Source organism: Impatiens glandulifera, chromosome 3 (assembly GCF_907164915.1).
Source record: "Impatiens glandulifera chromosome 3, dImpGla2.1, whole genome shotgun sequence".
NCBI lineage: Eukaryota > Viridiplantae > Streptophyta > Magnoliopsida > Ericales > Balsaminaceae > Impatiens > Impatiens glandulifera.
The window spans coordinates 45,791,141-45,802,848 of NC_061864.1; positions in this window are offsets into that span (position 1 = coordinate 45,791,141).

Sequence of the window (11,708 nt, forward strand, 5' to 3'; positions counted from 1 at the left end):
TTTTTGTAATAGACATGTGTTGGTTTAATTTGTTACTTAATATTTGAATATTTTGCATTCTTGAAAATTCAATGTCATATTTGATTTCAGAATTATCTTTTTTGTTCTTCGAATTGTTTTTTTTAAAAGATGAGCCTTATATTTAACTAAATCTTGAAACATTAAGAAATACTGTATAACTTGAAGTATAAATTTGATAAATAATTAATATTTTTTAAAACTACTGTCAAAATAATATTTGTAAAACAATTGTGAAAATAATAATGTGAAGAAATCTTCGGTTACTGATTGATTGATTGATTTATTAATTTAATTTCATAATAATTTTTGTCATTTAATTATTAAAATGAAATAATTTTTTTAACAAGTCACCTCACCGCCACCTAACACCTGCCACCTTTTCATTAAATGCTGCATGCAGCAAGCCATGCTGCTAAGCTAGACAACTTTGTACTCTTCTCTCTCTCTACTGTACGACCATTTCTTCGTCGGAGTTATACTACATTGTCTACCATCGACCTCTCCTTCGCCGGAGACTTCATTATAATATCAATCCATCTTCCTAAATTATAAAATGGTATGTTTTTGAATGTCATCTATACCTTCTTTACTTTTCTTCCCAACCTTTTCTATGTTTTTTGAATACTCGACATGAAATGTTCTGTTCTGTTTGATTATCAGGAAGGAATACGTATCAGCGAGAATGATATGGACGAGAATGATATTATTGATTTAAGGTAACATTGTTTAACTTCTCTAATTTTTGTAGTGCACATGTAAGCGAAGATCTCTTCACTAATATATTATTAGATAATATCTTATAAAGCGAAACTATATTCGCCTAATATTACAATCTTCATACTGTTGAAGTGAAGCTTTCTTCGCTTATATTGTTTTCATTTTCCAATAATCTACAAGTTCTGGTTAGTTGAACCTTTATTTTCCACTTGTTCAAACTGAACAGCGAATCTGCTACTTGTCGTCGTCAATTGAATTTCGATGGAAACGGCCAACCTTTGGAGGACATCGAATCCAACTTAATTCCACTTTTAGGTAGAGAATTTGAGAGTGAAGAACAAGGCTACGTATTCTACTTAGCATACGCTAAACTAATAGGATTTGGTATAAGGCGCAGTTCAAAACATGTAGACAAGGAGGGTAAAATACTGGATAGAGTTTTTTGTTGTAGTGCACAGGGTGAACGGGGAAAGGACAAACGTGATGTCTATGTGAAACGTAGACGTTCTGTGACTCGGTTCTGTTGTGAAGCGAAATTGAGGATAAAGAGGGCAGACAATGGAAAGTTCCAAGTGGTAAATTTTATTAGTGATCATAGTCATCCTCTTGCAAGTCCAAAGAAAACTCACCTGTATAGATGCCATAGGAATATTTCTGCAGTTGCAGGCTTACATATCGAGATGGCCACTAACGTAGGAATTCCTCCTAAGTCATCACATGCTCTAATGTCTAAACAAATCGGTGGAAGGGAGAATCTAGGTTTTCTTCCTGAGGATTACAAAAATTACCTGCGCACGAAAAGAACCAGAGAGTGTAATTTTGGGGAAACAGGGGGTGTATTAGAGTATTTGCAGAAAAAACAATCCAATGATCCTGGTTTTTATAATGCTTTTCAACTTGATGCGGACGATTTGATAACGAATATTTTTTGGTGTGATTCCAACATGCGGTCCGATTATTCATACTTCGGAGACGTGGTCAGTTTTGACACCACATACAAGAAGAATAATGAAGGTCGTCCAGTTGTGCTTTTTGTAGGTGTCAATCATCACAAACAATCAATTCTTTTTGGAGCAGCTCTATTATACGATGAAACTGCGATGACTTTTGATTGGTTGTTTGAGACTTTCACCAAAGCTATGCATGGGAAAAAACCAAAAACCATTCTTACAGATCAAGACGCGGCCATGGCTAAGGCCTTGGCGTCTCAATGGCCCGAAACAAATCATCGTCTCTGTATTTGGCACATATTTCAAAATGCAGCCATACATCTTAGCTCGGTGTTCCATAATTTCAGAGATTTTTCTAAGGATTTTTCTTCGTGTATATATGATTTTGAAGAAGAGATAGAGTTTGTTGAAGCTTGGAATCAAATGTTGACAAACTACGGGCTTGAAAACAACGATTGGTTGAAACGCATGTTTAGCATCAGGCGAAAGTGGGCATTAGTGTATGGACGACAAATGTTTTGTGCTGATATGACGACAACACAGAGAAGTGAGAGTATGAACAGTATGTTGAAAAGGTACTGCTCCTACAAACACAAGTTTTTAGAATTTTTCAAACACTTTGAAAGACTACTCGATGAAAGAAGATATGATGTGTTGAAGGCTGATTTCAAATCAATTACCAGCCAACCAAGTCTTAACTATCCAGTTTTGATCTTAAAGGATGCCTGCAAAGTTTACACCCCAGAGGTCTTTAAGTGCTTTGAACAACAATGGTTTATGTCGCATGATTGTGGTGTAGAAATGTTAGAGGATGTCGACACACACAAAAAATACAAGGTAACACCCCACACTAGGAGATGCTCTCATACAGTTACAGTTCATAAGAATGACGATAAGAATATCGAGTGTAGCTGCTGTAAATTTGAATTTGGAGGGATTTTGTGTGCTCACATCCTAAAGATTTTCACAACGATTGACGTGTTGAAGATTCCTCCGGCGTTGATATTGAAGAGGTGGACAAGAACAGCCAAAGATGGAATATTTGGAACTGATCCAATCGTGGACAGTACTAATGTTGATCCGAGTGAGCTTCATAACATAAGATACAGAGATTTGTGTGGGTTGTCCATGCATTTATTTACCAAGGCAGCCGAAAGAGATGACACTTACAATCATGTCAAAGAAATCATGCTGAGCCAGTGCACGTTTGTGGATAAAAAATTGCAGGAGAGTATAAATATGCAAATTCCACCAACCGGTTTATCACGTTCTGCCGAGGGTGCCCCTGTTCAAGCAAAAGGAATGAAAACTAAGAAGCCAACAAAGTCGGGTAAGAGAAGGAAAGGTGGACTGGAGAAGAACTCAAGAAAACGAAAATCAACAAGAATAACTAGTGAATCACATATTCCGGTATGAAATTGCTGACTTACCTTCTTTACTAATAATTGTGTTATTAATATTCATATAATAACATACTTTTAAATAAATTTGATATTCCTTTCCAGCCATCAAGTGCAATGCCAACGGCAACTCCTCAGTTCTCAACTCCTCAACAATGGGACGAAAGTTTCAGCATGGACGCCAATACTCCGTTCACTGTTCTTTTGTCATCTCAACTATCGAATTCCAGTTTCATGTGAAATCTGATATGTATATAGTATTGTATGTACGTTGGATTTAAAACAAAGAATAAGGTCGAATGTATGCATGCGAAGTTTTATGAAATACCAAATGAATGACCACACTAATTCATTTCTAAAAAATTACAAACACCTAAATCAATCGAATATTTATTCGCCCCCAGTCAACTAATATTAAGTATCCTTTTAGTTGCAAATGGAGAAAATGAAACATAAAACTGAGGCGAATATGTGTTCGCTTGAACCTCACCATGTATCTCGGTCGAATATTTATTCTCCTCATATTTGTCTGATGAAATTGATCTTTATGTTGAAACTGGTATTTACATGTCGGGGTAAGTGCAGTGACATGACAAGTCATCCCGCTTCTCATGGATGAGATGGTGGCTTTACATTATCAATAATTTGAGGCGAATATGTATTCGCTTCATCGAAAATATGTCTTAGAGGCGAATATTTATTCTCTTCATATTTCTTTCATGAAATTCGAGGCTTCACATATATATTTTATGAAGAGAAGGTCTTTGAAACGAATATTTATGCGACTCATGTTTATTTCACTTAATTTATTCATTTAACACATAATTGAACAAGTATTGGAAAATCAAATTTCATAAAAAACACACTTCATGTATACACGTTCATTAGTGTGAGGATGTGAAGTAACAATTTTTGAGAATTGAAATTACACAACATATTCTTTATTGTAACAATAAATCATTACAATTATAGGAATAGTTTAATTACCCCATCTGTCTATGAGTACATTATTGTACTCATGTGAACTAAAATTCTTTGTAAAATTTAATTACACAATATGTATACAGTTCCTAATTCATTGACTTATCCATTTACGGCAGGAATTGTAGACCTTGCTCCTGGCCTTGTTGAGCTCCGAGCCAATGACACGCCAACAGTATTCCATCCTCAATGTCTTTATTTGGTTCCTTACATTTCTTTTAACTCCAAAGCCATTTTTCCACCCCTTCACCTCACCTTCATACGTCTCCATGTGTCTCATGCAAAAAATGCCGCAGTCAGTGTAATTCTTTGAATCCTGCCATGGCAATTTCAGACATATCTTTTCCAAACCGCCATACTTTTTAGCAAGAACGGGGTCTACGTCGTTCATATATTGTTGAATGTAGTCATCCTGATACATCATTACAAACAACATTATGTAATGTATTTTAGTGCTACTAGAATTCCAAAATTGAAATATTTTAAATTTTAATTGTAGTGTCATACCAAGATTTGTGCATTCTTATATCTTCTTTCGAAGGGCGATTGCATAGGTGACTGTCGGTTATCAATTACTTGAAATTGCCTTTGTATGAAGTTATAGCAAACAAGGTAGAAATGTCTGTCATCAATGATTGGGAAAAACAACTGTGGATAGAATTAAAAAAGATTAGATTTGAACTGAGTGGTAAATGATATTATAAGGTATGACAGCCAGAGATGTACTTACGAGGTCCACTTCCCAGAGGTCCATTTTTGAAATTTGGAAAGCCCGACCTTCTAGACAGAACCTGTCATTGAATTTTTCTCGCGTAGTTATCCCACCTTCACGAAAAATCTGTTTACAGCAGTCTTTAGTCTCATAAGAATAACATAATTGATAAATAACAGTGCTAGTACAACTTACGGTGAGCACGGTTGTGTAGAAAATCTTCTTGTAACGACGTTTGACATTTTTCCTAGAAAGGTCGTGCAAAATGTATGACCAAACATCAATAATCATACTGTCTACCCAGGTTTGATCAGCCATTGTAAGCATGTCCCCGCGCGTCACGTTTAGACATAGGTTTTCCGCAATAAATAACATTTCACTGCATGAAAACAGCAAAACATTTTTCAAAATGGTGTACAATTCCTATTTTTTATGAATAATTAAGCATTTGCAGGAAACATTACCTTGGATCAAGTCCTCCAGCAAATACAAAACCCACAAAAATCTTCTGAAAGTTTGTTAGTTTCTTGTCATCCCTAAACATTTTATTGAAATGTGGTGTTTTCAAAGCTGTAGGCAAGTCCAATGCTTTAAGCCATTCTTTCGTTTGCATGTTTGGACGAGAAGATCCAGTTTGAAGTGGCGGTAGTATGGATGAGATGCCTTCTTCAGGTTCATTCTTTACTATCTCCAAAGAAGAGGCTGTGTGAAGTGGCGTTAGTAGACTGGAGATGCCTTCTTCAGGTTCATTCTTTACTATCTCCAATGAAGAGGCGTTTTGAAGTGGCTGTGGTAGACTGGAGATGCATTCTTCAGGTTCCTTTTTAACTATCGCCAAAGAAGGGGAGTTTTTGTTGGTTTCGGTTTTGATGACATCGGTTAACCAATCAGTTTTCAAATTTCGTGGGGCTTTTCTTTGGACATTTAAGGCCTTTGAAGGTCATGCTTCCTCTTTTTTTTGGATAATTAGGGTAGGAGGCAAGGCTGGGGTGGTTGGAGTGCTGGTGTTCGTGTTGGTTTCTGTTTTGGGAGTAATTGGGTTGGCTTTGGGTTTGGCTTGTGCCATTGGAGGGGGTGTGGTTTTGAGTGGATGAATGTGGTTTGCTTTGGCTTGTGCCATTGGAGGGGGTGTGTTTTTGAGTGGAGGAATGGGGTTTGCTTTGGGTTTGGCTTGTGCCATTGTAGGGGGTGTGGTTTTGAGTGGAGGAATGGGGTTTGCTTTGGGTTTGGCTTGTGCCATTGGAGGGGGTGTGGTTTTGAGTGGAGGAATGGGGTTTGCTTTGGCTTGTGCCATTGGAGGGGGTGTGGTTTTGAGTGGAGGAATGGGGTTTGCTTTGGCTTGTGCCACTGGAGGGGGTGTGGTTTTGATTGGAGGAAGGGGGTTGGCTTTGGCTTGTGCCATTGGAGGGGGTGGGGCTGGGGTTTTGGTATCTGTTTTGAGTGGAAGGGGGTTCTTGTGGGATTGGGGTGTTGGTGTGAGGGTGGGTTGTGTGTGGTCTAGGGTGTTTAGAGGATGGGTGTTGGATTTGGCTTGGTTGTCTGCGTTGATATTTTTGTGGATGTTGGGAGAAAGTGTGCTCTTGTTCGATGGGGCCGTTGGTGGGTGGTTGGCTTTTGTCTTCGTTTCGGTGGTGGGGGTGAATGTGTTCTTGTTCGATGGGGCCGTTGGATTGGTGTTGGCAGGGTTGTTGGTAGGAAGGGTGTTGCCTTTCGCTTGGGTTGTGGCTTCCGTGTTGGGGTTAATGCCACTTCCTCTGGGCTGCTGCTTTTTGTTTTGGTCCAGACTCCGCTGTAACCCTTCCCTCAGGATTGCATTGGAGTTTAGCACCGTGGCCAATGGCTCAAATGCAGACTGTACAAGTTCCATGGCGTTTATCTGGTGCATCTCATTCAGATATTTAGCCCCTTGTGCCAATTCTTCGGCAGCGGCAGCAACCTTCCTCAAACATGACGCCAGGTTTTGTGTAATTGGAGCATGCTCAGTTGGATGGTCATCTCCAGTTTGTGGTGGTGTTGGCTGCACATTTTGTTGCATCGGTGGTTGCTCATTCGGAATGGCTATGCGAGCAACCACCCTACCATGTCCAAACCCCCCCTGTGCAGCCTCATACTCAACCCTTTCGTACATCTTCTTCTCGTCCCAGCATCCTAGAATAGGAAAACTCCTTGAGATCTTACTGTTTACCTTGAACTCAACCACACGGTCCAAGTAGCACAACTGATACATTAGCATGAACAAATATATGTTACGTTCAAAGTAATCAAAAAATTATGAATGGACAACCTCCAGCCAATAGATTTCTACACTCACCAAAAGAAAGGTTAATGGTCCATGGAAATAGGATGTCTTCTTTGCTTTCCACTTATAAACACTGTCGACTAGCCCGTCTAACGTGAACTTGCACCAGTTGTAGTCTTTGATTTTAGATACATCCTGGAGGGATTTCAGTACTTTGAATCTGAAAATAAAGAAGTAGTGACTCAAGCCATGTAAAATGATATTGAAGTTCTAAATGAGATCACAGAATTAATGCTAGGTTCTTTGGGTTTACCTGCACTGTGGATTTTGGGATGTCCACAAAAAACTGGATACAACAAACACCACGAAGTCCATCTTGAAGTTATTGTCTCCTTCTGTGTTCTGTAGAATTTTGTCAGGCATTTGGTAGGTTGAAGGACCTCCACTGTTCTCGAATCCCCATCTCCTTCTCCACGCCGTGAGATGGTCCTTGTACACCTTGTCGTCCGTGTGATTTCCTAAACACTCTGCCACAACTAATTCACCTCTGGGTATGTTCAATACACATTGAACATCCTCTTCATCAATTTGCATCTCCTCTCCACTGTGTAGGACGATGCTCCTCCTTCTGGGATTGAATAGACTCACAATGCACCGTGAGAATTGAAGTGGGCATTTTGATATGCCAAGTGACAGAAGGGAACCAAATCCTATGTCCCTCACAGCCTGCTTCTGTTCTTCAGATAACCTGTTAATCAGGTGATGAAGGCCCGATGGAGAGGTTCTGCTCTTGAAATCGACATCAGGGTCACGAGTCCTTCTTCTTTTCTTCTGAACCTGGTTCTCACTAAGTGCTTCATTCGCCGCGTTGGCCAGAATATCCAGTGGTGTCGTGGGCGTGCCTGATGCATCGGGTTTTCGTTTCCTTTGTTGAACACTACATTATCATTCGCAAATTGGATTACTTACCTAATCCAAATATAGTCAAATTTTAACAATTGTAACATTCGCGTAATTACCTTAGTGTGTTCACTTCAGTCGTGGATTCAGTATATGGAACTGTTTGCATATCGGAATCCTGATTCAGAGATGTTAAAGTCACATTTAGATTCGAACGACCTAAACTAAGAAAACGAAATATGCACAAGCATGCAACCGTAAACACTTCTTACCATTTTCGCTGGAGCCGAAGATACTAACCGGAAGAGAAATGGATTCGTAGTCGAAATGCCGGAGACGACAGCGCTAGGTCAGATGGTAGAATAACCTGGGTGTATTACGGCCGGATTCGGGCTTCAGATGTTTTACAGTTTTACTTTGCAAAGTGCACTGTTAGTGTGAATGTATTTTCATGAGGCCGTATCGGTTTTCACAAATATGAATAAGGAGTTTCTCATGAACTTCGTACGAGTCGAAGCGATATTCGCTTTTGTAGTGTGAAAGGTAATTATGCATTATGAAAAGTAACATACTACAATAGACGAGGATGTATTCGTGCAGAACTCCGCAATGTACGAATATATCTTCGCTTAGTACATGTCTTTCTTGTTTCACATTATTTGAAAAAAAATTCCCACAAAATGAACAACTATTTGCTTCTCAATGCTGAATAAGCGAACAAATCTTCGATCTTGCAATCTAACAGATCGTATCCAATCAAAAGGAATGACATTTGATTCGATGGTAGCGATTGACTGGCCGTCGTCACAAAGCCTGAGACTTTGTGACAGTTGACTTGACATGTGGAAAAAATTTTGGCGCTTCATTGTACTAATTTCCTTTTTAATTGAGCTGTCAATTAAATTTAATTAATTTTTTTTAAAATATAAATGACAATGTATATATTTTACTTTGACACTCATGTAATAAATATAAGGTTTGTTATGTATGAACAATTTAATATTTCATATAATGTTAATTATAGTAAATGTAATTTTTTTATTTATGACCGTAGTATTCAGCATTTTTTAATATAAATTTTTGGTTTCGATAATAAGTGTAACAAGATAAGATCAAACATCACCTAAACTTTTTAATTAACAATATATAAATTATGATTGATGTTCCCCATCTAAAATAATGAAGACTGGTCCGATTCGATGTATAATGATTACTTTAAGATATGATGTACCGTACAAAAATATGTCTGTAATGAATTATAAATAAAAATGAAAATGTGATCCAGGGGATAGAAATTGAAAAATGGTTTGTAGCGAAGATTTATTCGCGGCGTGTATTTTCCTCCCACATTCATTCATCATTTTGGTCTTCACATACAAGCGTTGGTGTACTTACATCAGGTGTAAAGGGTCTTCTCATGTAGGGGTTGTGTGTTTCACATGTACGTCAACTTAGAATTCATTCAAGCGAAGATTTATTCGCTTCATACTAGTTTCTCATAATTTGCAATTTTCACTGAACACGGATATATGTTCGCTTCTTTTCTTCTATAATTAGATGAATGCATGTGTTTAAAAATAGAAAAATAAAATTAATTTTCAACTGTATTAAAATATACTATTTTTTACTTTTTGTGATGTGACAACAATACTGCACACTGTTCAGATTTGACATGTCATGACAGGCTTATTACTTTTACTGAATCCATAGATATGAAATGATTTCTTTATAGGGTTTTATACAAAAACACACTTCTTTTTCAATGATGACATATAATTTCTGCATGATGTGACAATTCAAAGGACTGCCTACTGATCCGCCAGGTCATTTGAGCGAATATTTGTTCGCTTAATGTCAGTTATAATAATTTCATATAATATGAAATAAAGGGAAATTTAAAATACATTTAATTTTGGTCTACACATACACGGTTTAGTGTCTTTCCATGACAGACAAGCGGGCTTCTCATTGTTGTGTATGGGGGGTGTACACGGGGGACAGGTCGAAAACAATTGTGGCGAAGATTTCTTCGCTTATGGAGTTAGTTTAGCTCAGATATCTTCCCTGTTCGTATAGCAAGACTATTATAGTATTATATTGAATATAATTTTATAATTATTCATGAAAATATTTTTATTAATGTTGAAATAATTTATTATCTAATATAATGTGAATGACAATATTGAATTATTTATTTTATTTAATATTATTAAGTGTTATTACTTTTTCGTGAATGAAATTACTTTTTCATGATGTGACAAAGTGACTACACACTGTTCGGATTTGATATTTCATCACGGGAAATTTACTTTTTCTAAATCAATAGATCTAAATATTTTATGAAGAAAACAGATTTTCTGTTTGCTATAAATGTAGGGATTACATGAACAATCTTCGTCGGCAGCATGAAATATCTATTGAGCGTTTTTGTTGAGAGTGTGTGTTTTTTTCATATAGTTTGTTGGGATGTATCATTTGGGAGATTCTCTGTGATGGAAAACTTGTACAATGAAGATCAACTGGTGGAAAACATCTTCAGTTACCACGAATGCTTGGTAACTCAAGTAGAAACTACCGATCAAATGAAGATCATTCGTGTACACTGCTGGTGGGAAGCGCCAACTGTGGGAGATTCCCTGGGATGGAAAACATCTCAAGAGATAACTCAACAGGTGTATGACCCCAGTTATGCGTGAGAGATCCGCTGTGGTTGCTTCAATGGAGATGCCTTGAAGCTGGAGATGCAGATGAATATTGTTAAAATGTACAAATGTTTATGAAACGGGGAAATGTTTATGAAACTTGTAATGAAAATTTGTACGTCGAATTATAATAATTATTTGTTATTTTTATTTTCATGCAAATGTCATTAAACATTAATAAAATAACGAATCTGTTAGAAATAATAAAGTATTATCATATCTACTCTTCTGGCTAAGTATACGTTGCCCATAAGTCATATCATTGCCATAATTTTAAATGTAAGTTTTGGTACGATTCGATGTGTAATGATTATAAATAAAAATTAAATGTGATTAACGGATAGAAATTGAAAAATTGTTTGTAGCGAAGATTTATTCGCGGCGTGTATTTTCCTCCCACATTCATTCATCATTTTGGTCTTCACATACAAGCGTTGGTGTACTTACATCAGGTGTAAAGGGTCTTCTCATGTAGGGGTTGTGTGTTTCACATGTACGTCAACTTAGAATTCATTCAAGCGAAGATTTATTCGCTTCAAATTAGTTCCTAATAATTTGCAATTTTCACTGAACACGAATATATGTTCGCTTCTTTTCATATATAATTAGATGAATTCATGTGTTTAATAATTGAAAAAAAAACATAATTTGCAACTTTATTAAAATATAATATTTATTAATTTTTGTGATGTGACAACAATACTGCACACTGTTCCGATTTGATATGTCAAGACATGCTTAATACAGTAATCCATAGATATGAAATGATTTCTTTATAGGGTTTTATACGAAAACACACTTCTTTTTTCAATGATGAAATATAATTTCAATACATTTCCGTTCAATGTGGTCGACCTCAAATATGAAGATCAAGCGAATAGTATTTCGTTTCGTAACAATGTTGTGTTTAATATAGAAACTTACAGGCGAATGATTCTTCGTTTTCAAATTCATTAGAGTATGACATGAAAGTGTCAACAATAATATGTAACTTCATAGATTGGATGCGACATCATCTTCGTTTTCAAGGGTTTTACAGGCGAAGAAATGTCCGTTCGATTTACTGATTAGATCTGTGTAAGGAAG